Source organism: Epinephelus fuscoguttatus, linkage group LG6, assembly GCF_011397635.1.
Source record: "Epinephelus fuscoguttatus linkage group LG6, E.fuscoguttatus.final_Chr_v1".
NCBI classification, from domain to species: domain Eukaryota; kingdom Metazoa; phylum Chordata; class Actinopteri; order Perciformes; family Serranidae; genus Epinephelus; species Epinephelus fuscoguttatus.
In genome coordinates, this window is record NC_064757.1 from 39,510,087 (window position 1) to 39,537,510 (window position 27,424).

The 27,424-nt window shown below is 41.1% G+C and overlaps 1 long non-coding RNA gene across 1 annotated transcript in view; it reads left to right on the plus strand.

Annotated features, from left to right (window-relative positions):
• The window catches only part of LOC125890167 (uncharacterized), a 45,930-nt gene extending 24,508 nt beyond the window's left edge, over positions 1 to 21,422 (plus strand). Inside the window, exons 2-3 of the long non-coding RNA XR_007449513.1 lie at positions 18,122 to 18,240; positions 21,350 to 21,422. This is a non-coding gene — a long non-coding RNA (uncharacterized LOC125890167). The remainder of the gene's footprint in view (positions 1 to 18,121; positions 18,241 to 21,349) is intronic.
• Positions 21,423 to 27,424: the final 6,002 nt, after the last annotated feature.

Genomic DNA, 27,424 nt, shown 5'->3' on the forward strand with positions numbered 1-27,424 from the left:
AAAAACTGGTCACATTTTAAAAGCCTGTGATGTTATGGGTGTAATTTCCTTCATATTTCACCCCAATTTAAGTCTCAGACTGTGTTTTAACAGACACATACTTTATCACAGTGGCACAGGGAGACAATTTAGAAAAAAAAAGGTATTTCAGAGAAAGAGCTAAATGGACTTTCTGGGTGCCCCTGAACAGGAGACAGAAGTCCATTTTGCAGCCTGCCCACACATACCCTCCTGACCAAATATTCAGCCGGCATGTAGGCAAACCATCTATCTGCATTCCTGCAATCCTCTGGGGTCTGCAGAAAGAAGAGTTTCATGAGGATCACATAAGGACCGTGAAAGAAGACTTTCTGAAAGCAAACGGAGAGAAAAAAACCCCTCACAACTAACCATCAAATGGGTTTATTTTAAAAGACACACTGGCTATAAATAAATACATTAAGCTCAATGTCCAAAGCACTCTGCACACAGCTGTGAATTACACTTTTTAAAAGGAAATTGTTATGTTTTTAGCAGAGGGCTGAACTCGAGGGTGACAGCCAGGCTCGAGGATATGCTGGGGAAATGGGTTCTCAGCTTCTTTTACATGTCACTCATTAGTTTCACTCTCAGCTGTCTGAAAAGCTTCGTGCCCGGAGGCACTATTGTCAGTTCAAAACCCGCCTGGGAAACGCCAGCTACAAATTATTCCTCAGTAACAGAATATTGTTTCTCTAAACTGTCAGACGACTTAATCCTGGTGGTATAAAGAGTAGTGTGCTTTGGGACATTTTTAAGCCATGCATGTTATCAGTGCATGTATAAGCATTGTTTGCTGCAGCTTGTTTTTACTTTCATTAGCTTTATTTCCTGTCATGTCTTGTGTATGCCTTGTGAATGGTATTTGTCTTGACTTGAGGTTGCTGTGTGTCAGGGTTTTTCCTCAGAGAGAGAAAGAAGAAACTCTCCATTGTGTACATTCTCCGTCTGTACATTCAAATCTTTGTCCGGCTGTATTCCCAGGACAGTAAGTGACACTGTCACCAGAGTTTGGCTCTACTATCTTGATATTGGGGTTGTTGTAGAAATTTGTCGATTTCTCGTGGTAGCTCTGGGGAAGTTTAGGTCTGATGTGGTTTTGGTGGTGTACTGACTCTTAAGTGCATGCACTTCTGACGTCAGCTTCCCGTCTTTCTCATGACGCTGCAGTGGTTTAGGGGAGCTGCTGAAGGACATACTTTTGAAAATGAGTTTTCCATAGCTCTCTAATTAGGGTATAAGTATCATTTATAGTTTTGGAATTTAATGTGATCATTTTGATTGATATATATCATGCTGTAAAAATAAGATTAATGATGTGCCTCAAATTTGATACTTACATTAGTACACCTACGTTTGTTTCAGTACATTTCACTGAAGCAATTTTGTTGAATACAAACTTAAAGTAGAGGCCAGAGATTTTTCTCATCACCACAGCCTCCGTATGTGAATCAGTTCCCTCTGATTCGCAGTGAGGCAGTGTATATGTCTGGGGCTTTTATTGTGAAAGGTAAGAACTGTAGGAGTGAAGCCAATGCGCTGCCGCTGACCGTGTGGGAGGCAGTAAAGCGTTCACCATCTTGGTTTTGACTGGAGAGTTTCTGTGTTATTATTTTGCAATTCTCATAGATCCAGCGCAATGCTCGTTAGCAGCTGATTTCTTGTATCATAAAAAGTGATCGCAAAACTCAAGATGGTCAGTTTTGCCATCACTATTTGGACCTGACTAGCGGTATGGTGGTGCAGTGTATAGCATTGTCGCCTCACAGCAAGAGGGTTCCTGGTTCAAACTCCAGAGTAGAGAGGGCTTCTGTGTGGAGTCTGCATGTTCTCCCGTGTCAGCATGGGTTTTCTTTGGGTGCTCCAGCTTCCTGCCACAGTCCAAAGACATGCAGGTTAACTGGTGACCCTAAATTGTCCGTAGGTGTGAATGTGAGCATGACTGGTTGTCTGTCGAATGAACGAATGAATGTTTAGCCGTGTGTGTATGTGAGAGAGAGTGTGACACAGATAGCAAATGAGCAGCAGAGCCGTGTACCCCTAAATGACACCACTATAAGCATGCAGGTAGAGACTGTCAGCATAGTTTTTTATTACCTGACTATTTTGGTGCAGACTTTTAACCACCAGTGTGGCAGTCAGCCCTCTGAGATTTACTTGCCAAATGGAGTATCTACCTGCATTTGGCGCACAGTGGGTGCTAATTTTGGACCCTGCATGTAGTACACTGTGTACGCTTGAATTTTGACAGGGTAGTGTTGTCTTAAATCAAACATGGCCATTGCACACTTACTTACTGCCAACATTTGACCAACAGTTGTCACTTGCCAAAATTTATGCTTACTGTATCTGCTCGTTTGCTCATTTGTCTTCTCTGTATTCATTTGCCAGCTTCATGAAACCAATAACATATTTTGTTGCTGTCAACACTGTCAAAAATAGATTTAGATTAAGTTAAAGTTCATTAGGAAAACAGGACTTATTATTTTCTGTGTATTTATTTCACATGCTGGGGCAACACATGCATTGTCTCTCAAAGCTTCATCACAACCAGTCCAGGGTTGTAAGATTCACCCTGAATGCACAGCAGACCCAGACTACTGTGTCATACACTAATGTGTCTGGAGTGTGTACAAGGAGCAAATGCTCTTGGAATCTTGTGTTCATTGCTCCTTCTGTGAAGTGAGAGTATTCCCAAAGAGAGGTCCAACACTGAAGCAGATTGAATTTATCTGTCTAGACTCATAAATGTTCATATGGAACATTAGGCAGGAGCTCTTGTTGTTTTAAGTTTGATATAAAAAGTCTCTGTTATCTTGTTGTCAGGGTAATAGAAAGAAAGTAAATTCCCTCTCAGCAGTTCAGTAGAACATATCTTTTTTTCTCGGTGTCACAGAGTAAGCTAAAATAATGTGATTATCTGAAAAGAGGGAAAAATTACCTTTTATAGATGAACTCTTGTGGCACTGAAACTGACATAAATGCATATTATACAATGGACTGTATGACTTGTTGCTGTCAAGGGCACATGGATGGAATTCAACACTATGAATATTGATTTTCATTTCTGCAGAGTATGAGAAAGGGTTTTCTATAGGAGCCTTTCAAAGCCTGGTGTCAGCAGTATGTGCACACAGAGTAGTCATTTGTACTTTTGCATGTGTAATTTAAAAAAACAAAAATGTATGTAAAGCACTGCAAAATATGTCTTCTTGTAAGGCTCAAACCAGAGGCAGAGCCGTGTATATGTCCAAAATAAAACCTTATTAAGCAGCGCATTTAGATTCTCTGGGAACTGACAACTTTTTACACCTTTTGCACTTCATCACACAGTGACATGTGCAACTACAGCCAAAGCTGCAGTGAACAACCTCCAATATTGCATCACAATTCGAAATAAAAGAGAAGGAACACATAGAATGAGTCCAGGAGCTTAATGTTGTCAATGACATTAAAGTAAATATGTAATTTGTGAGCTCTGCTGCACTAAAATACAGCTGCTGCAAAAACAGTCACTGGTCATCCCTGTCCTTTAGAGAGTAACTAAACCCCCAAACCACTTTTTCAGCCGAAAACTGATGTATATGAGTATTTATATGGTTGTTGTTGAGTGATTCTGGGGTTCAGTTACGTGGAAAAAATCCTGAGATGCTGCTGTACATGCCTGCATAGCTTTTGTGCTGTGTTTTTATGCCTGTTACTGTATGCCTCACATGAGTGACAAACCTAACAGGTGATGCCCCAGGTTTGTTGTCGTGATATATTAGCAAACCTTTCATTTATCCAGTTTTATTTTGTTTTGTCATGGATTTAAATCCAAACTGTGTCTACGTCACTTCTCGTAGGGTTCCTTGTCATGATTACATGACAATGCATGGCAATGCTCCAGTATTTTCTGATAGGGCAAGGGAGCAAGGTATGACTTGTACTGTTCTTGCATGCTCTTATTGCATTTTTTTTTCCACCGAAAAATTTATATACTGAGTGAAAACTGAGAGCTTTATTCCTACCTGGCTGCTCTGGCCACAAATACCACAATATTCACTTGCTACTGCAACAGCTACACAATTCAGTCAACCAGAGGCTCAGAAACACCTGGCTCTGTGGGTGTCACAAGCGCACACACACCGCTTTACGCTAGGAAAGGAAAAGTAAGGAAAGCAACTTTTAAATTGCATTATGCAACCTCTGATGCTCGCTGTACTACTGTACTTAAGTGCAGTCCCCATGTTTACATGTTGCATTGTTGTAAGAGCAGCGTCATGTGTGGATGGTGAGTCCAGCAAGTGGAAGAGGAGGGCCGGGAGATATGACCTCAAACAAATATCACGATTAATTAAACATTTTACCTCGATTACGATTATTAAACAATTACTTTGTTTGTGTTTATTGCCTTCATAGTTCACTGAAGAGGTTTGTACAGTAAAAATGCTCAACTATTTTTTTCTCTTTGGTACAAGCTGCTGAAGTTGCTCAGTTGGCTCAGTGTTCGATTTCTCCTCCATGTTGCTTCCAGGTCATGGACTGGATGGGGTAGAGTCACATGACTACATATGTAGTCGTACGTTTTAAGGGGACACTACAGGAACAATCAGTGGGAAAAGAATGAATTAAAAGAAGAATTAATTACCGACATTAGCAAGATTACATTGGTTAGAGGCTCTGATTGTCCGTTTCAATTAATTTTCAATTAATTGCCCAGCGCTACGAGAGAGAGAGAAAGAGATAGGGGCTATAATCAGAGCAAACATATTGGTGATGGGAGCAGGGAATAAATTAGAGGTTACGTGGTAGTAAATGTACAGTGCATGTTCTAGTTTGTCCATAAATAAATGCTGCAGCTCCTTCAGACCAAGTAATGTTTCCGTGTCTAGCCTCCTTTTTGCTGGGTAAAGTGAAGTCCCGGTTCATCCCAAAGCAGTAATGGAGCCTATTGTCTATCAAAGCCTTTGGGACCAACATCAAATTTTTCGGGGCTTCTGGGGTAGCCAGTGGATAGCCACACCAAGACTTTATCCTTCATGTGCTGATCGTTTCAGCTAATCTCTGGATGCTGATATCTGCATATGAATGTGGATTAAAATATTCTAAAAACCAGCTATTATAAAGCTAACCTGTCGTCAGATGACAACCAATGGGGTCTGAGATTGAATTTCCGTCAATACGTCTCTCAACACAGACTGTTTATCTGCTCCTCAAATGTGATTAGTCAATATTATTCGGACTACAAACGGACACCAGAACATGTCACATATCAAAATCTTGTACCCTTGCTTGTAGCCTCTGCATACATTTACAGATATCGGTTTGTAGGGATTATCCCTAAAGTGAGCATCAACCTTCGTGAAGGCAAAACTTGGTCTCCCCGCTGCTTCCCTTCTAACAAGGCTTTGAATCATCTGCATATTTTAGAGAGCCACAGTGTACACTTTAGTTTGCGTGATGTGTCACAATATTGTAACTGACTGGAGATTATTATTTTTAAAATGTTCACACCAGGTCTGTTGTTTTGGATTGCTCTGGGTTTTTTTTTTTTTTTACAGATTTAATTTATGATGATTGTATCACATGTTTGCAAGGCTTCATGTTGCACGTTATAATATTCTTCTGTGACTGAAGGTTTTTACAATCCAGTAGCTTATTATTAAGATATGTTATTCAATTTATGCATCACTTTATCTCATTTCATCAAGACACGTAGGCCTGGCCTTCATGAAAGAGCAGTTCATATGTTGACTGTATCCATTGTTGTTTTGGTGATACTATAGAATGATTTATTGCATGCATATAGTGAATAATACAGAAGATAAGAAACTTAAAAGGTGAATATTCTCCCATATCACTCGGCCTCACTTTTCAGGCTCTCTCCTTGTTTGTGCCAATGAGCGTCACTTTCAAAGACTGTGGGGAAAAGGATGTCTCATTCATGTCAGAGCCACTCCATCTCCAGTAATCGACTCTTGAGATTTTCAAGAAGCATTATCATCTCCACCGTGAATTATTGTATATCCCATCTCTGCCACTCCCCACTTGCTCACGCAAAGAGTCCTTTTATCTCTGCATTTAGATCAGCTCGTATTGTTTCCTCGCAGCCCTCATAAAAAGCTTTTGATGGATGACTGTGTGCAAGAGGGCGCAGAGTTCAACGTCAGTCTTAACAAGCAGGAAATCTCAATATCAAGTTATGGCGGGGGTGTTAATTACAATCAAAACCATGAAGTAGGCTGCTTCATTTCATATAAGATGAAACGTTACTGAAAGTGTCTTTTTAGACTTTGGTATAAATAGTGTGGCCAGATGCAGCCAGGGAACGTTGAATGGAAACTGCCTCTTGTTCTGGATTTTGCTCCGTCATCATGTCTTTGGACTGTGGGAGGAAGCCGGAGCACCCGGAGAAAACTCAAACTCTGCGCACTGGGTTTCAACCAGGAACCCTCTTGCTGTGGGGCGGCACCACCTCCCGCCAAAGACATGCAGGTTAATTGGTGACTCTAAATTGTCCGTAGGTGTGACTGTGAGTGTGAATGGTTGTCTGTCTCTGTGTGTCAGCCCTGTGATAGTCTGGTGACCTGTCCAGGGTGAACCCCGCCTCCTGCCCAATGTCAGCTGGGATAGGCTCCAGCACCCCTACGACGCCAACGGGATAAGCAGTTACGGAAAATGAAATGAAATGAAATGAAATTATCGCATCATGGTCAGTCAGCTGGAAACTTGGTATCTGCAATAAAGGTGCTTCTCGCATGCCCCGACAAAGAAAAGTACTAGTTTCTTTAAGAGAAAAAAAAGACTTTTTTAATCACATGCGTTACTTGTAATTTGTAACTACCCATCTCTGGGTTCTTGATAGACTTTTCTAAATGGCCCAAGCTGTTAAATCCGTATCATCTTATAAATCACCTCTGAAAACTCTCTAATGGACTTTAGTTTTCATATATTGATCTGTAAACCTGCAGTGACTTTTTTGGCCACTTGGTGGCAGCAGAAACAAGATGTAAACACAGTATTGACATATCATTACCTTTAAGTTGATGCAGCCAGCTTGTTAGCAAACAGTTGATTATTTACACGTCAAGCTGTTACAAAGCAACATGATTATTTATGGAGAGTTTCATGTTTCTGTCTCCCCAATAAATTATGGTTTAAGTAAGTACTCTCTTTCAGCTTTGTTTTGGTGTCTACCAACTATCGAGTGAAAAATCGGTCTCTTTAGCTGCTAAACAATCCACTGTGTTCACCAGCGAGTCTCTTAATTGTGTCTGTCTGCTGTTTGGTGCTGAGCAGGAAGTGTGCAGTAGCTTTTTCGAAAAATTTTCCAAAGAAAAAAAACGCCTAGCTCTAGTTAAGTTGTTGGCTGGACAATAAGCTAAAACTAAAAAGCTCTATAAAGACAAATCACTTATTGTCAAACTAATTACATTATTGTATTATCTTTATTACATGTTCATGGTACTGTGGTCCTCTTTGTTAGCTGTTTTTAATTTAGGTAGTCGAGAGATTTGTTTTCCAGCTTCACTCTGCACACCCTTGGAAAGGAATATTAGCCAAACACTTGAATTCAAATTAAATAAAAGAGATGTAACAAGAACCCGTGAAAGGCTGTTGAACACACTTTAATTTGCATTGTGAATAGTAATTGACGGACAGGCAATATTGGATCATTTGGAGACACAGACGCTCCTACAGTTACATACATGCACATATCTCTATTCCTTTCATGTGCTGGAACTGTATATAGTTATGTTTAATTGTCTCTGACCAACGGTCCATTTTATTCATGCTATAGGGTTTGTTGAAGCGTCTCGGAAGAGCAAATTTAATTCACAGTAACATCCAGTCTTCCATTACAGTGAAATCCAACAGTCCTTCTGAGGTCGTTTTGATAACAGAGCAGCTGTCACTGTTTCATTTTAGTAACTTGTTTTGATGAGACAAAATGATCTGCATACTGACATCTCAACAGCATCTGCAGAAAAAAGACACATTATTCACGAAACAAAAGGAGGAACTGAAAGGCGTGGGCTTGTTATTCTCCAAGGGGAGAAAGGGCAAGATACAAGAAAAGTCTTTAGAGAATGTTTTTAAATAAATAAATGAAAGGTTTGTGAATGTAATTTATGCAAGAATTTGACAGAAAAAGCAACCTGTTTGTTGCCTAGAGGTAGGGATGTCAAAACCAAGGAAACCTCTGACTGTTTAAGTGAGTTCCATAGCAATGCTTCCCAACTGGTGGGTCGCGGTCTAAAAGTGGGTGGCAGGTCCATTCTGAATGGACCACAAGTGACTTGCAAACTTGTCAAGTTTGTAAGAAACACACTTTATTTTTAAGTACATTAAAGTGCAAGCACAGAGTTTTTATTATGAAGTGCCATTTCCTGCTGTAGACTAAAGCCTAGTAACATTACACGATTTTCACCCTGATTTTGTGTCGCAGAGACTATCGTAATCTTTTGAGTGTTCATACCTCGCGACGTGTGTTTTTGTCATCGGGAGTCTCACCAACTGCGTTACGACCTATGTTTGCACACTGCAAGATTTTGTCCACCGAGCCCTCGCCGACAGAGCCCCAGATAACACGGTGACGTCACCAAACTTGGAGACGACACATCATAAAGTCATGAATATTCTTTATTATCCCGGGTCCAAACACAACATGCTACCCGTGATCCTGTGGACGCCACCATTGTTGTTGTTGTTGCTTGCTGGCCGGCTTGTCAGTGTTGCCAGATCTTGGGAGAGAAACAAGCAAGCCAACAGAAAATAAAATGGCAATTATATGACAATGCAAAAAACTGATCATCAGCTGCAATGCAATGAATTGACTAGTTGTGTCCAAATTTGACCAAAAAAAAAAGGCCACTATTGAGGCCCCTACTTGAAGTGACTTGTTGGCCTGTAGTGATGTATTTAGACTAGAAATGCAGGCTCTGGGGCATCCACCACCTGAATTAAGAAACAGTTAAAGACAGAGACACAAGAGAGTTTAAACCAGTGGACTCATGTACACATGTACATGCATTTTTCTAGCCAAGATGTTTAAACACCACAGATAAATGCTCCGCAAACTGTTGATTAATTTAGTAACGCTCTCAATATGCACTCCAATTACATTGTTTGTTCCTGCATCGATGTTTCAGGCAGACGTCTCTGACATCCTCAGCATGCAAACTGACAACTGTGTTTAATCCAAGCACTGGTGAGCTGTGCAAAATACAGTAATGATGTGCAGCCTTGCAGCAAATGGGAGCTGTCATTTTGTAAACAGAACAAAACCACTGTGGAAGATTATTAATATCACAAAAAGAAAATGCCAGACGGCATTAACATGTTTACATAATGAATCCATAAATAATCTGAAGTTACATTTTTTCTTTATTGCCTATCCCAGAGGACCTTTTAGATAGAATTGATCTTCTGATGTGAAGTAAGAGATGAGACATTATTTATATTGCACCTTTCTAAGAGCAAACATCATTGTGCAGTTCACAATTATGTATATAACCTTTATTAATCAAGTAGAAGATCTCTTTTGCAAGAGAGACATAAATTAAGAAAAACAAAGGCACATACAGGAGCAGTGACAATCACAGGCAGAACTAAACAGATGCAAAGTTTAAAGGTATGTTTTGCAGGATTTTCTTTAAAATCCTGCAAAACACAATGTATACACTCACTGGTCACTTCATTAATTAATACAATTAATACACCTTGCTAGTACTGAGGCATCAATTCAACAAGGTGCTGGAAACATTCCTCAGAGATGTTGGTCCATATTGCCATGATGACATCACACAGTTGCTGCAGATTTGTCGGCTGCACATCCATGATGAGAATCTCCCGTTCCACTACATCCCAAAGGTCCTCTGTTGGACTGAGATCTGGTGACTGTGGAGGCCTTTGGAATACAGTGAACTCATTGTCATGTTTGAGATGATGTGAGCTTTGTGACATGGTGCGTTATCCTGCTGGAAGTAGCCATCAGAAGATGGGTACACTGTGGTCATAAAGGGATGGACACGCTCAGCAACAATACTCAGGTAGGCTGTGGTGTTTAAACCATGCTCAGTTGGTACTAAGAAAATCTCCCCCACACCATTACACCACCAGCAGCAGCCTGAACCGTTGATACAAGGCAGGATGGATCCATGACGCCAAATTCTGACCCTACCATCTGAATGTGGCAGCAGAAATCCAGACTCATCAGACCAGGCAACGTTTTTCCAATCTTCTATTGTCCAGTTTTGGTGAGCCTGTGTGAACTGTAGCCTCAGTTTCCTGTTGTTAGCTGACAGGAGTGGCACCTGGTGTGGTCTTCTGCTGCTGTAGCCCATCTGCTTCAAGGTTGGACAAGGTGTTGTTGCTTCAGAGATGGTCTTCTGCACACCTTGGTTGGAACCAGTGCTTATTTGACTTCCTGTTGCCTTTCTATCATCTTGAACCAGTCTGGCCATTCTCCTCTGACCTCTGGCATCAACAAGGCATTTTGGCTCACTGGATATTTTCTCTTTTTGGGACCATCCTCTGTAAACCCTAGAGATGGTTGTGTGTGGAAATCCCAGTAGCCCGTCTGGCACCAACAACCATGCCACATTCAAAGTCACTTAAATCACCTTTCTTCTCCATTCTGATGCTCGAGTTGAACTTCAGCAGCCCGCCCTCTGCATGTATGTTGTTATTGTCGTCTTATTTTGCTGTGTTTGGGACATTCCTGGGCAGAGGGTGCAGGTGATTTCAGGATTTACAAGAGAAAGCTGTGAAAATTGCAGACACAGCTCTGAAAAACAAGAATCCAGCGGATCTGGGGTCTGCTTGTACCACTGGCAATATTATTAACAGCAGCCGACAATTCCTGCATATTATACTTTTTGAATGCGTAAAAATGGCCTGCGGAATGAGACATTCAAGTTTTAAAGATCCTTTGTAACAGTCTAAATTTCATTTATGAGGTGCAGAGTGGTGGAAAGCACTGTCCAAGTTCAGTATTTACTAGAGAGGTAGCTACATTTAAACAGGGCTGAGATCCTGCCTGGTGAGCAGGGGTTTTAAATTTGATGAATAAAATACTAAGGCAGCTTTTGCAGTACAGATGATGATGAGTGCTGATACTGAGTGGTGATGAGATTTGTTTTCGGTAATGGAACGCATCACACAAAGAATAAATAAATTAAAAAATGAAGGAAAACAGTAAACATAAAAAAACAGACTTGGAAAAACAGAAACTACACAAAGGCTTTCTGTGTGTGTGTGTGTGAGTGTGAGTGTATTATGTTGTGGGGACAAATCTGTTTATACAGTCACATTATTGGGACTCATCTTCCTTTTGGGACCAAATCCAAGGTCCCCACAACGTAAATCATTATTTTTCAAGGTGAGGACTTGGGTAAAGGTGAGGGCAGGGTTGGGTTAAGGTTAGGGTAAAATTAGGTTAGGCCAAGGTTAGGCTGAGGGTAAGTCTCTGGGAAATAAATGCAAATCAATGTAATGTCCTCAGAAGTCAAGGATACACAACTGTGTGTGTGTCTGTGTGTGTCCCTTGCACAGTTGCCCAGACTGAGCACTACACAGTCAAAGCCAGAATTGAATTTTCTGTTCAAACATCATCCAAAATCGGGTTAATTTCCATTTCCAAAACAGCCCCACACAGAAATTCGCCACAGCATGGCAGCAGCAGAGAGCGGCTGTTACAGCGGGAAGCGTCTTCTCCCTGTAGCATTCAGCGCTGAAGGACAGATGATCATTATGTGATCAAAATGGATTGTCAGTGGGGAGCAGCTCCAAGCAGGGATTACTGTGATATGACAGGATGTGTTGTTGTGTAGCGTATCCCTCATGAAAAATGCTCACGACACTGAATTATAAGTTAAGTATGAATAAAAGCACGAAAATCAAAAGGCATTTGATTTTGTCACGGGCAATTTCTCAAACATATGATTCTTAATCACTCTTAAGCTCCGCGGATTGAGGCTCAACTCAACCAGTGACATGCCTCCAAGTAAGCTCTTTATCAGAGACAGATGAACAACTAAACCCAGAATCTTTGCAGCTTTTACTTTTGAGCATTCATTCATCCCACTGTTTTGGATTCAGGAGGATATTGGTAGAAATCAAATATAATGTTCACAACTATGTTTGCGTTAGTTTATAATAGAGTTTATGTCAGCTGGCTTTTTTTGTTGTCTGACAGATGAACATATCAGCAGCTAAATTAGGAATATGCCAGATAAATACATAAATTCAATTATAGCAAAATTAAAAAGCCTCATATTGTGTGTGCTATAACATACGTTGCCAAGACATTTTAAATAAAAACGTCAAGCAGAGTATGTCCCTGCCCCTTCAGAGCATACGCCACATCCACAGTGGTCACAGCGTGCTTCGTGTATTTAGGTGATGGCATCATAGATCACATTCTCCAGGAAGACCTCAAACACACCGTATGTCTCCTGGTAGAACAGACCAGAGATGAGCTTAGCTGAGCCAGACGACATGGGAGCAGCCCAGCTTCCTTTCAGCGCTCAAATTGAGCAACTGGAGACGCCGTGGCCCAGTGTGGAGAACCGTGCTTCAGTGGCCTGGCGACTGCTGACAGGCAGCTGGGTGATGGTGGTGACGCTTGGTGCACCGAGTCCTTTTCCTCTGCCACAAAACCTGTGATTAACTTTTTGCACTCCACCCCCATTTTGTAGCAAAAATGCCTAAAATGACATACCCAAATTAAAATGATTCTAGCTTCTGAACTGCTCTGACTACATGCATGCATGAGGTCTTGCCTGAAAGAAAACTCCTTGAAGTTTCTTGTGAAATGGTCAGAAACACTCTAGGTGTTACAGAGACAGAGTAATGGGCCCCTGAAGTCAGTAAAAAATTGAAGATTTTGGTCCGCCTAAAATAAAAAATGTTTGTCAGGATGAATAACTGTCTGTGGCTTCATCTGTGGAGGTAAATGACAGTATGGGGCTGTAGGCACACTATCAATGAACACTCGTTTCAAATTTGAAGAAGAAAGCACAAAGTATGACCATTCTACAGTGTTATTTCCATGAAAAGATCCAGGCGGAGCTCCAAAATTTAAGTCGGTCTCTCGGCTTCAAAACAGTACTGTCAGTGATTAAACAACACTCAGACAGCTTCTAACATTGTACCTTATTGAAATCAGGTGTGATTGTGATAGCTGGTGTTGTTTTTGACACAGAAACACCATAAAATATCACCAAATAAAGCCATATGAAACATGAAAGTTATGATTCCACTTTCTAGACGGTGTATCTCAGCCAAAAATAGTGGCAGGAGTGAGACTCTTACCTTTTATAAACCAGCTAAGTCCCCGCTAACGGCTCCGCATAAGATCGCGAGTAATCCTTTAACTTTTCCCGTCGAAAAACGGCATGACATGACTTGTCACCACTCATTGTGATTTTGGACCATGTGTGTTTAGGCTGGTCTTGTGTGAAATACATAATAAATAAAAGAAAAACAATACTATTTTTGAAAAGTCGAGAGCTTCCTGAATCTGGCAATACCAAATATGGCATGGTTTGATGACGTAGTGCGCCTGGGAGATACCATTTATTAGAGGAGGAGGGGAGTGAGGACATCGGCATCCTCGCGGAGTTAGACTCTGTTCAATAAACTGCTTCTTCATTTAGCGTATTCTCAAGTTATTCAATTTTCAGTATTTTATTGCCATTTAAATGTAGGCTATCATGTTATTTTATATGGCCAGAATGCTGGAAAAATAATGGCCATATTGGCTGTCAAAAAAAGTCTATCAAACTCTGGTGTATAATCACGTGAAAATAAGAATAAATAAATAAGAAAAGAGGAGCAGGTCCTCGTCCACATAGTCCTCCATGTTGTTTTGTAGTAGCTCTGAATGGACACACCCAACATTAGCATACACGTTTTTGCCTCAGCCACCATAGTTCTACTACATGCTTGGTACATGGGAGAAGTTTCAATTTTTATCACTAGATGCCACTGAATCCTACATATTTGACCTTTAAGTGAATTTTCTACAGACAGAAGCACAGATCTGCAGCCAGACACTTGTACTGTGGGGTTGTTTTTAAAAGGTTAATTACTCCAAAGATCATAGACGCAAATAATATAAAGTAGTTTGGTGACAGTTTATATGATTGCATCAATCCCACTCTATTTTAGTCTTCTGTTGTATTTCAAATGGTTACATCAAAAGTGACACAGCAGTGTTTGCTTCGTAATGCATGTCACTAAGAAAACATGAACAGCTGAATTAAAAAGGAAGCTCGGACATGCAGGATCAATTAGCTCTGGATATTCCGACATCTCCCACAAAAACAGGCAGAAAACTGAGCCACATCTGAGCAATCTGATGTGTGTTGAGATGTGTTTGGCTGTTTTATAGCACTCTGGTGTCGTTTGCACATGATTTAATGATGGTAAACACAGTGGACGGCCATGTGTAATGGCAACAACATATCTGCCCTCCTGCCCTCTGACAGCTGCGGTGGTTTAATGAACTGAAGATGAAGCATTACATACAGCACAAAGCAGCAGCGGAGGAGTGATAGCTGGAATCACTCTTATTGTTTTGTGATAAATGCAGACTGATTCAGTGCCCTTCCAGCTTTTCCCACATTAAACGTAATTTTTTTGAAGCAGATTAAAATACATCTACTGGCCGGAGTGTGTTCAGTATCAAAGTTAACTCACATTATAGCATCCTTCCATTAATTCTGTGCATTTGCTGCAAGCATGTAGTTTCCTCTTGTTGATAAAATCTCCAGACCGGCAGCAGATAGACGGTGGGCCAGAGACAGACGTGTTTCAGAAACATCTATTCTTAGCGCAAAGACACATTTTCCAACAAAATACCATTGACACACCTCTCCTCCCACCTCTGCATAAAAATACCATAGAGCCATACAACGCCAATTTCAAAGAAAGGCAGTACCGAACTGTTGGAGCGCTGCCTGCACTGGTTATTGCTCTGCCACAAAATCAGCTTTATTCTCAAAATATTACAACTTTATTCTCACTTGTGTTTTATCCAGTCTTCTATCCAGCGTCTTTTTATCAGCTGGCAAGTAAAAGAACGAGACCTGTTGCTTACATGAGTCGCTTCAGAGAAAGCTAGACTTGTGTAATTGTTTTAATTTCGTTTGGTCACAGTCTCATACTTCAACAGTTTAACAGCAAACTTGCAAAAGTATCTCTTAACATCTATCTCTTCAACAAACATCTTGTGTTTAATTCATGGCACAATTTAAATGGGACTAAAAAATTATTTTCAGCTCAGGACTACTGAAACTTAAAGAGTTGAGTCACAGACAATATAAATTATGTATAAAGCAACAGAGTGTTACCAGATCATTTACAGAAGTTTGTTTTTATTGCAGAGGACGAGGAGCACAGAAGAAAATTTCACTTTACCAGTATGCACGGACTGCATTAAAACAGATGTGCACTTCAGTGGTGGGCGTAAAACTGTGAAATTCTCTACATGATGATTTAAATGGTTGTCTAAATATTTTTCAGTTTAAAAGAATGTATAAAGAAAGAACAATTAGACTATACTAGTCCATACCCATTGAGTGCACAGTTGCCCATGTACAGTTTCACATAGACTGACCACGTCAGTGAGTAGAAAAACGTGGGACAGACAGAATGACACACTGACAGAATGACACACTGACAGTTTCCGTGATTATGTACAGCATACCATACCATGACGTAGTCATACCAAAAATTAGAAACCCCCCCCCCCCCAACACTGGTCCACAGGGGGAGCCACAGCCATCGGTCACATTTTAGCCATTTTTAAGCATTTTTCTGTTGTTATAGCGCCACCCAGTTGCCAATTAGAGTTAAATTTCTCCAGTCACCTTGAGGCGTCCTGTTCTACGTATCTACCAAGTTTAGTAAAAATCCATATGGCGGTTAGGCCTAGATAAGAAATGAGCTCTCTAGCGCCCCCATTTTGTTTGATGGGGTCAATAATGGAGGGGTCCCCTCAGATTATGTGTGGTCATATGCCTACAAAGTTGCGTGGTGATGGGTGAAACCCTTGAGATGTTCTACACCTTTATGTGATGAGCCACGCCCTCCGCAATATTCATTGCCTTATAGAAGCTCAGTTTTAGTAAGTTTTCCAACTTTTGCCAAGAGGGAACTTTAGATATTGGTCCCTAGATTATGTTCACCCAGTTTCATGCAGATCGCTCAAACTTCCTAGGAAGAGATCCATTTGAAGTGTTTTTCAAAAAATTCAAAATGGCGGAAAATCTATATAACTGGAAGTTATGGGTTCTTGAGGCAAATGTGTTCCTCATGAGGAGAGGCATCTCTGTGCAAAGTTTCATGTCTCTACGACATACGGGGCATGAGATATGCCCATTCAAAGTTTGCAATTTCAATGGGTTGCTATAGCGCCCCCCTTTGGCCAATTGATGTAATATTGCTTCATTGGCATCCTCCCATGACCCTCTACCACTGTGCCAAATTTCACATGGATTGACCAAGTCAGTGAGGAGAAAAACGTGGAACACACACACAGACAGAGTTTTCGTCATTATATAGTAAGAAGATGACGTTGTCACGTAGAAGCTGTTCCCTTGTTGAAGGGGGCTCTCGATTCTTCTGTTTATCTATTTATTTATTTCTATTTCAGAAGTTACTGCTTGTAACTTTTGTTTTCTTCCCCCTGCTCCTTTTCAGTCATGGAAATATGTATATGAGTTGTTTTGATCGTGACTTTGATTGCTGTCCATGGATATGAGTGGAACAAAAAAAACAAATATTTGTGGTCCACTGGAACGGGCTTTCTCTTTCTCTTTCTCTTTCTCTTTCTCTTTCTGTCTCTCTCTTTTTAAATTGTTTTCAACAATAATAACAGACTGATTAAAATACAGTACTGGCGCAGTGTCTCCGCCATGTTGCAGGAGACCTTGTGAGTGAGTAGGCCGGGTTTGGACGCAGAGGGAGAGTGGGGGCGAGTTTGCCCGAAGAGTGTGAGAGATGATAACACTGGCAAGGCTTAATGGAAGAAATGGCTTATGAAATGCAACATCAGATTTATCTACATACACAGTTTTGTCTCATTCTATGTTACGTTTAAAAAGACATTGATACCTTAAAGAGTCCATACACTGCCTTTTTAAAGATGTTGACTATGCCATTTCAGTATCCCTGTTTTTAGTCTTAATGCCACCTTTTAATTTCCTGTCATCTCCCGACTTTATGCTACCTTCTTAAGGCATAAATACTGTTAAAAAGTGTTTGATGATGAGGTTTTTGCAGCGTAGTGATGCTGTGTTGTTGCAGTACTTTTTAAACTCACGTTCCCTTGAGTAGCACAAGGAGTGTTAGTGTAACACTGACAGTCTAGTGTCTGTATTCCTTCTGTCTGGTAGTCAGTCCCACTCTCAGCCATTCCACACTGCAGTGGTGTAAGTGTGAAAAGTTCAAATATTGGTCTTTCCTGTGAAGCTGGTTAGGCAACGACTGCTCGGTGCCAATATCAGCACAAAGGGATGAGAGCAGCGAGAGGCTCTGCCCAGTCTGTGGTGAGCTGTGTTTGAGATGTAGGAACAACACAAATGTGAAGCTGTGATTCTCTGCGTAGCCTCACAAATGTAAATTCATAATTCCCCGTCAGTGTTTCTGTTCTTGTTGTATGTGACAGGATGTTTTTTGGCATCAAGTGTGCGATCCTGGCTTTACATGAAATTTGTTTCTTCATCCTCTTCCTCCAACACACTCACACATGCACACTCTCCGTCCTGCCAAAACAAACCCTGAACAACTTGAGAAAATTGGAGGAAATGTGAGAATTTAACCCCAGAGACTTGCTGATGCAGTTGCCACTAATCGTTTATATTTACACACTTGCGCAAATTCCAATTAACATCTTATTCACCAGAGGAGTAGCTGTTAGTCACAGCTGATGGTTTTGCCAGTGGAGTGGGAGAGGGGTGTTTATTTCAGGGCAGATTCACACTTATGGGAAGCACACCCACAATAATACTTGTTATAGAGTGAATTTTATCCCCCGCTGGATATCCTGTTTCATCAAGTGAATCAAGTCTTTGCTTCATCAGTTTTTGTTTCTTCTTTTCTCCTCTGCTAGTCCTGCTGACATGGAGCTCTGTGGATGCATAGACAAGCTTCTCCAGAGTCTTCATTGCTGCTTCCTGCTGGGCCATCATTAGCTGTAGATGTAACACAACGTTAGGATTACAACTGTAGGTAGGTAGCAGAATGTGCTAATGATTACAGCTCACACTAGAGTAGACCAACGCTATGGCTATGTCTGAAATTACTCACTTCTCACTATGTAGTCTACTAAGATTTATTTTGGGCATTCAATCAATCAATTTTATTTATAAAGCCCAATATCACAAATCACAATTTGCCTCACAGGGCTTTACAGCATACGACATCCCTCTGTCCTTTGGACCCTTGCAGCGGATAAGGAAAAACTCCCCAAAAAAACCCCTTTAACGGGGGAAAAAAAACGGTAGAAACCTCAGGAAGAGCAACTGAGGAGGGATCCCTCTTCCAGGACGGACAGACATGCAATAGATGTCGTCATTGCTGCCTTTAATCACTAGGAGAGTGTAGTGTGAAAGGGAGATAGAGAAAGAGGATGACACGTAGCAAAGGGCCGCAGGCCGGAGCCTTTTGTACATGGGGCGCCTGCTCTAACCACTGAGCCACCGACGTTCCATAAACTGTCAATTTAATGTGTAGTCGTCGGTCCCCATAAATCCATTCATCCATCCATTTTCATCCGTGTATTCGGGACTGGGTCGCGGGAGTAGCAGACCGAGCAAAGCACCCCAGATCTCCCTTTCCCCAGCGACACTTTCCAGCTCCTCCTAGGGGCCCCCAAGGTGTTCCCAGGCCAGATAAGATATGTCATCTCTTAAGCATATTCTGGGTCTGCCCCGGGGCCTCCTACCAGTGGGATGAACACCTCTAACAGGAGGTGCCTAGGAGGATCCTGACCCCTTTCAGTGTGAAGGAGCAGCAGCTCTACTCTGAGCTCCTTACCCTATCTCTAACTGTGCATTCACACCAAAAGCATCATGAGCGCCAGCAGTCGCTCAGGTTGCTGGCATCACGCTGCCTGGCAGCTCTGGCAGGGCTTGCAGAAGGCTGCCAAGGGGCGGGGCTTTCAAGCAGCGCTGCAGAAGATCTTTCTTTCTTTCTTTCTTTCTTTCTTTCTTTCTTTCACTGTCCCGCCTTGAGAATATTCACGGTCTGGAATTGGCTGCTGCTCGCTGCTGCTTCGGCGGCGGCGCTGCTCATTTGCATAAAGTTGAGCTTCTCTCAACTTCACAGTGACGCTCCGGTCGCTGGCATCGCGCTGCTCGCTGCTGCCGACACTCCAGACGCCCTTCGTAGCAAGCTTATATTGAAAATGAATGGCTGCCGGCCGCTTATGACGCTCATGACGCTTTTGGTGTGAATGCACAGTTAGGCTGAGCCCAGCCACACCACGGAGGAAACTCATTTTGGCCGCTTGTATCTGCGATCTCATTCTTTCGGTCACTACCCAGAGCTCATGAACATAGGTGAGGGTTGGGACGTAGATGGACCAGTAAATTGGTCTGGCGCAGCGCCCACATCACTGCAGATCAAACTGCCGATCCATCTCACGCCCCATTCTACCCTCACTCCTGAACAAGACCCTGAGATACTTGAACTCCCTCGCTTGAGGCAGTAACTCTCTCCCAACCCAGAGGGGGCAATCCACCAGCAACTGATAACAGTTACTGTACAGGGTAGGGCTAATAACGCTAGCTAATGTTCGCGAGCTGGGTTGCTGCTAGCTCTAATTTGTGCCGTAATGGTGTAATGCATAACATTATACATAAAATTCACAAGTTACATGACTGACTAAAAATAAAATTCAACACAACGGGTGAAACGGAAAATTTACAAATATGCACACCAGTATTTTTATGGATGGTTCACCAGCCGGCGTTGATATAACATCTTTTAATTGTGCGACAGCAATGACATAATTAACGGTGCCAACAAAATAATCTGAGTCTGAAAGTGTATTTTCATGTTGCAGATGAGCTCACAATATAGTCCTCTACATAGAAGTCCCTATATAATAGGGGGGAGTGAATGAGTGAATGATTTCAGACACAGCCTATGTTTCTCTTTCCTTACACTTTTGCTCTAATGTGTTTTGGTTATGAAAACACACACACACACACACACACACACACACACACAAATCACCATCCTCACAGCTGCTGTAACTCAGGGTAATGGCCCATAGTCCAAAACTGAAATATGTTAGATTTACACTGATATGAAACAAAGAAAAGCTGCAAATTCTTACACCAACCCTGGGAGTGAATGTTTGTCATTTTGCTCCATTCATCAATAATCAAACTTGTTATCTTATGAAGCAGAGCTGCCTGGGTTTTTTTTAATTTTATTTCATGTTACATTGAAACCAGGGGAGAAACCATGGCTCAGCCTTGGTCTGTTCACCCATCTGTCTGCTTGTAATCCTCAATAAATCCAGTTACTGATGCAGTGTAAGGACACTGGAGGGGACGTGTTTTACTTTTTTCCTCTTACTTGTTTGTGATTGTGTGTCATGATTTAAAGGGTGTGACGTGTGCTTGTTCCCTAATTAGTTTTCGGTGAGGATTTCCTCTTTCAGGGTCGGAGGTCTGTTGTGTTGGTTCGTTTTCATGCACACAAATAACCCATTTAGAGTGAATATTCAGAATAAAGTCATGCGCATGGGTCACAGTAGCATGACTTGTCAATAAGAGGTTGCATTAGTTATGTAATTATATCTGGAAGGATGTGTGCTAGCCTAAATGCTAAAAGGAAATTACATGTAATAGGAAAATGGGAGGACTTGGTCTGTGTGTCTTTTCTCCTTCATACAAACTGTTATTGTTAAGTGAATCATGAGGCTCCCAGAAGTTTTATTTTTCCACCAACATTAACTACGCTGCTCCTTCAGAGGAATATGAACAAGCATCACAGTCATGAACATGTATGCATCTACTCAGCTGGAAGAATCTGGAGTTTGGTTGAGCCTGTATTTTTTGGCTCTTTTTAAATTATTAATGTTAGCATCCATAATTTATATATTTAACCCCTAAATATGAATTCAACTCACAATGCCAATGGCCCTATCTAGAGTCAGTGTTTGGTTTGTTCGTGGTAGACAAGGACCTGCTCCTTTATATAAACACCTTGTTCTTAGGTAATGAAGGTTATTTTCTGGTGTTTCATACAATGGTTTCTGCACTCCAGTTTTTAAGCCTCAAACTCGGCATTACAACCATCACCATCTTGTTTTTTTTGGAGCCAGAAGTGACCATATTTGAGCGAGAGGCTGGAGCTGTGAAGAAACGAGGGGTGGACCTGACTGAGAAGCAAAGGACACTGTCAGCAGGCAGCCTGTCACTTGAAGCGGCCCCGTAGGTGAGTTATAAAAAATGTATCCCCCGTACAGTTGTCATTAACGAGGAAATTAGCTAGAGTTTGGCATTTTAACTTGGGGGTCTGTATGGGGATTGACTTGCTTCTGGAAGCAGCCTCAAGTGGCCATTAGAAGAACTGCAGTTTTTGGCATTATATTATATTCCATGTCTGCCAGTATATCCCCTTAAATCCTACACACTGGAACTTTCAGACATGTTTACGCAGGGAACTATTTAAACTAAAGATTTCATGACTCTAATGGCTGCACTATCCTATCAAATGCACTTCGTTGCTTTTCAACGCTGCCATATAATGCAACCCATCACCAAAATATCCACACTGCCACCTAAGAACTGAAGATAAAAATAAGGTTGTTGTACTGGATTTCATTCGACTGTAAAGGTGATCTTTTGTTATGTCCATTCCATGTAGAAATAAGCCCTCAGGAAATTAAAACAGAACTAAAATAAAACCGCTGAACTCATTATTACTGAACTTAAAACACTGTAAGCGTAAAACAAGTCATTAAAAAATTAGATTCAAGCCATAATAACTGAGGTTGTTGCCCTTTTCCTCACACTCATCGCCTGCGTTTCCTGGCATGTGTGTCATTACTTGGTATGTTTATGTATTAAAGCTGTGGCCTTTACTCGATTTAGCTTTTCGTGACAGGAGCCTTGTTTTGCATGTGCACTGTCTCCCAGTTAAGGAATGAATAATGTCCTTGTTTCGTGGACATTATTAATGCATGCATAAACACTGGTGTAAATACCGTGCCCTGGGATGGTTATATGTAAAAATGTTCCTTGCTTCAAGTAAATATGCAGGTTGGGGTGGAAGGTGGGCAGAGCTGCAGGAGGTGGTTGTTTCTCAAAGGTTAACTGTGTAAGAAGTCTCACTGAGAAGAGAATTATTTGAGGACACCCATGGCCACGCACTGGACAATATCAGCAGCCCAGTCGCCAGAGGAAAATGTTGGCTTTCTGCAAACACTGGACATGTTTCATTTGTACATTCTGTACATAGCTTATCAACATTTCTACAGCAACATCAGATTACATGTTTATGAACTGACACTGCAGGCCACTGTTCAAGACCAACAATCATTGCGAGTCAATGCTGCATTTCCAGTTGTCTGCTGCGACTAAACAGTGCATTTTAAGCCAAAACATGACTTTTCCTAACTGTAACCAAGTGGTTTTTGTGCCTAAACATGGCCACATGTTAACCACAGCTAAACATAAAGAACTGTAAAGTTTCAGTGTGTCCCCTACATATGAAACATACAAATGTTACAAAGCTGTGATTTGCAGAAATGCACAGTGCCAGTATTTATTCAGGTGATTAGATTGATATTAGGGAGACTCTGATGTTATATGTAGACACACAGAGATGACAGATAAAGACATAAAACACTAAAGTCAACTGGGAAGCAGATCTGACTACAATGAGTCATGATGATCTCAACATCACTGTGATGTCATTGACTTTTTGAAGATTTCTTTTTTAGTTTCAGCAGCCAATATGTTTCCTGATGTGTCTGACCAACACTTTCACATGTTTTCTTTCCTAGTCATTTTGTTTTTTTAGTCGTTTATGTTCTGTCTCTTAGTTGGCACGATAGTTCACAACATACTTCAGCAGATTTCTGTGAAAATTTGGAGTAAAGCGAGGCAGTGGAATGCAGGAACGTAGTTCTAATTTTGCTGTGATACCAAATATACATATTTTTTTCTTCTCTGTAGTGCTATCCATCCGTCTAGATTGTTTCGGTGTGAGTTGCTGAGTGTTTGAGATATTGGGGGTAAAGATGTCTGTCTTTCCTCAAATAAAACGTAATGTAACTAGATGGCACTCTGTCCAAAAAGCATGACCAGGTTATCTTACTATGTAATGATGAAAACTCTGTGTGTGTGTGTGTGTGTGTGTGTGTGTGTGTGTGTCTGTGTCTGTGTGTGTCTGTGTGTGTGTCTGTGTGTGTGTTCCACGTTTTTCTCCTCACTGACTTGGTCAATCCATGTGAAATTTGGCACAGTGGTAGAGGGTCATGGGAGGATGCCAATGAAGCAATATTACATCAATTGGCCAAAGGGGGGCGCTATAGCAACCGATTGAAATTGCAAACTTTGAATGGGTACATCTCATGCACCGTATGTCGTAGAGACATGAAACTTTGCACAGAGATGCCTCTCCTCATGAGGAACACATTTGCCTCAAGAACCCATAACTTCCGATTATAGAGATTTTCTGCCATTTTGAATGTTTTGAAAAACACTTCAAATGGATCTCTTCCTAGGAAGTTTGAGCGATCTGCATGAAACTGGGTGAACATAATCTAGGGACCAATATCTAAAGTTCCCTCTTGGCAAAAGTTACTAAAACTGAGCTTCTATAAGGCAATGAATATTGCGGAGGGCGTGGCTCATCACATAAAGGTGTATAACATCTCAAGGGTTTCACCCATCACCACGCAACTTTGTAGGCATATGACCACACATAATCTGAGGGGACCCCTCCATTATTGACCCCATCAAACAAAATGGGGGCACTAGAGAGCTAATTTCTTATCTAGGCCTAACCGCCATATGGATTTTTACTAAACTTGGTAGATATGTAGAACAGGACGCCTCAAGGTGACTGGAGAAATTTAACTCTAATTGGCAACTGGGTGGCGCTATAACAACAGAAAAATGCTTCAAAATGGCTAAAATGCGACCGATCGCTGTAGCTCCCCCTGTGGACCAATGTTTGTTTTTTTTCTAATATGTGGTATGACTACGTCATGGTATGTATGCTGTACATAATCACAGAAACTGTCAGTGTGTCATTCTGTCTGTCAGTCATTCTGTCTGTCCCACGTTTTTCTACTCACTGACGTGGTCAATCTATGTGAAACTGCACATAGGCATTGAGGATTGGCATAGGCAGAGGGTGACAAAGCTACCAATGGGTATGGACTAGTTAAAGATAATCCACAGACCTTGTTGTCAAGACTTTTATGTAGGAACAATTTTCTGTCTACCGAACTACACCTACCAACCGAATCACCACGTAGATGAAAGTGTGCATTTGGGGACAAGAGGCTTGTGCTTGATATACACATTGATGGCGTCCACCTCAGCTGAGCTGTACGTTAGCTGGCTTAGTGGTGCTAGTTGACCTAGCAGTAGAATACAGGCTTCCTTCTGTGCAGTGATTCGGTTGGTGGGTGACGTTCTGTAGAGAGAAAATAGTTCCTACATGAAACTGCTCACAACAGGGTCTGTGGATTATGTTGAGTAACCGGGTCATGATTTCTGGAAAGAGACATTAATGTTGAGTTTTCAAATGTATTTTTTTTTTTTTGGTGCTTTGGGCACCACAAGCCAAGTGCCACATAGTTCCATTATATTGGAATTTATTTTTAATTTAATTGGATTAGCTATAGTATAATAGGATATTATATATATTCTATACATATGGTTTTTACAACCTGCTTTTCAATCATACTCTGTTTACAAACACACATGAATTTGCATTGTTGTATCCAAGTGATACAAGACACATCTACTGTAACAAAGTAATTCAGTAGTGTATTGACAGAGAGATGGGTTAATACTTAATATTGTGCACAGGTTATTTATGTGTGATTATGCAACCCTTACTCAGTAATAATTCAGCCTCAATAGCCAGCTGTTGGTATGTTATCAAAACTGTATTTGGTGCAAAATGGCACATTTTACTTCCCAAAATAACATACAATCACAATGATTTATTTTCAAGCAAAAACACCAAAAATGAGAAGGTTCCAGCTCCTCAAATGCCAATTTACTCCATTTTAAATCATTGTATTTTGTTATCTTCGGAGCTAGGGCTGTTGTTTGAGCAAAACAAGCAATTTCAAGACATCACATTTTACTGAGGGACACCCTGTTTAGATCAAATGATAACTCAGTTAATCAAAAAATGAGCCTATAATAAAAAAAATCATCTCTTCCATTCAGCGGCTCACAAGTGACAACCTGATTATTTCCATAAATAGGCCCACACCATAAAAATGGGGTTATTGTGTTCCCTATGCTGCCTCGCAGCACAATCCACGTGTCCAGCAGGAACATTATTGTAGCGGTGGGCTTCAGCTTGAAAATACGCTTACTCAACCCCATCAGACTCACAAAGATTCAACAAAATCTGAGCTTAACTGCCTTGTCAACATTACCTGTAGACGTGTTATACAGTTGGAGAGGAAAAGCACAACGCAGCAGCTTAAGGAGATGACTAATGCTTGGGTGGTAGTCTTTTTCATCTTCTGTTAACAAGGTGACGTGTAAAACGATCTGACAGGGCAACATGACCTAGTTCTATCTCCATATGGGGGCCAGTAATTCACCTCCTTCACAGCTTGGGCACAGTTTATGGCTGTTTCCCCCGGGCTTCTTCTGTTGAAGTGAGACCCATGAAAACAGAAGGAGACAGGGGGGTGAGAGCGGGCCGCTCCACTCTCATTCTTCACCATTGTTTCAGTGGTTTGTGTGGCACAGCTGAGGAAGTAAGAGATGACTGTGCTCTGCAAAAACAAAAGCCACTGATTCACAGCAGGAGGTACGTCTTAGACGTGTGTGTCCAAAAGAAAAAAAAAATCATCAGGAAATTTAATCTGACAAGTTCACACACTAATGAAATTTTAAACAGGTGGAATTATTCTTTATAAATAATACATAAAGGTGAGGAAAACACTTAACTTAAGGTGTAAGATGGTTGATCTTTAAAGGAAAACATTGGTATTTTCTAACCTGGACCCTGTTTTCTCCGGATTTTGTGTCTAAGTGACTAATGGAGACGACAAATTTTGAAATTGGTCCGACGTAATTCTTACAAGCAATTGTGCATCCTCAGTGTACGTCTATTAAAGAGCCTTTTCTGCCACTGACAGGCTCAGATTGTTAGAGTCTGACAACATTACAGAAAGGACCCCACAGAGAAATTCAGTATTTTTCCTTACACTCAGTCTGGTCTGTTTGTTATTGTGTGTAACCAAATCTTGCTGATGGAGAAGTCCTGAAATCTTGCAGACTTTTCCACATCGTCAAAATCAGCTAATGACTCTGAAAATCTTTAAGATAACCCTAAGCTATGGTTTTTGTACATTAAAATAAGAAATCATTCCTGGTGCTGCTATCTCCAATTGTCACTAAAATTTCCATGATATTTTTTCACGCAACAAGTCACCTCTCACAAGATTTCAGAGCGATACTTCTGAACAAATGAGACTTGGTCACAGTAACAAACAGACCAGGGAAAGGTAGGGGAAAATCTTTTGTGTCTCTGCAGGGTCCTTTCTGTAAAATTGTCAGATACTTCTAATAACAGTCTGAGCCTGTGAGCTGCAAAAGAAAAGTACTCTTAGTGGACTTAAATTGGCGGTACACAATTGCCCGTTGGGATTACACAGCAGCCCATTTTGTTGCTGCGTCTCTTTCAGTAGTGGACCAATTTCAAAAATTGTTGCCTCAGTTAGTCATTAAGACATAAAAACGTGGTAAAATAGGGTCCAAGTTGAAAAATACAGAAGTTTCCCTTTGAGAGATGTACTATTTGCTGCTTTTAAGAACATAAACAGATGTTAGTGAAGCAGCTACAGAGTGAGATAACACTTTTTTTCTCCTCACTGTACAGTTATGCTTTTTTAATTGTTTCAACTCTGGAACATCACACTTACATTAAAGCTGCATACATTAAATTGTGGCCACTAGGAGGCAGAAGACCCCCACAGCAAGCTAACAGACACACTGATCTGACTTAATGCCTTTAGAAATTTTCCCATGGCTAACTTTTTAGAAAACAATTCCTTATCCACTACACAAAGCCAAACTGCCATTCAGTTGGAATTTTGTTTGAGTCCACTTGATGAATTTAAGTTAAATAGTCACTCTCTGCTGTGGTTTCCACCAACTCCTGAGAACAATACCTGGCTCTTTAGATG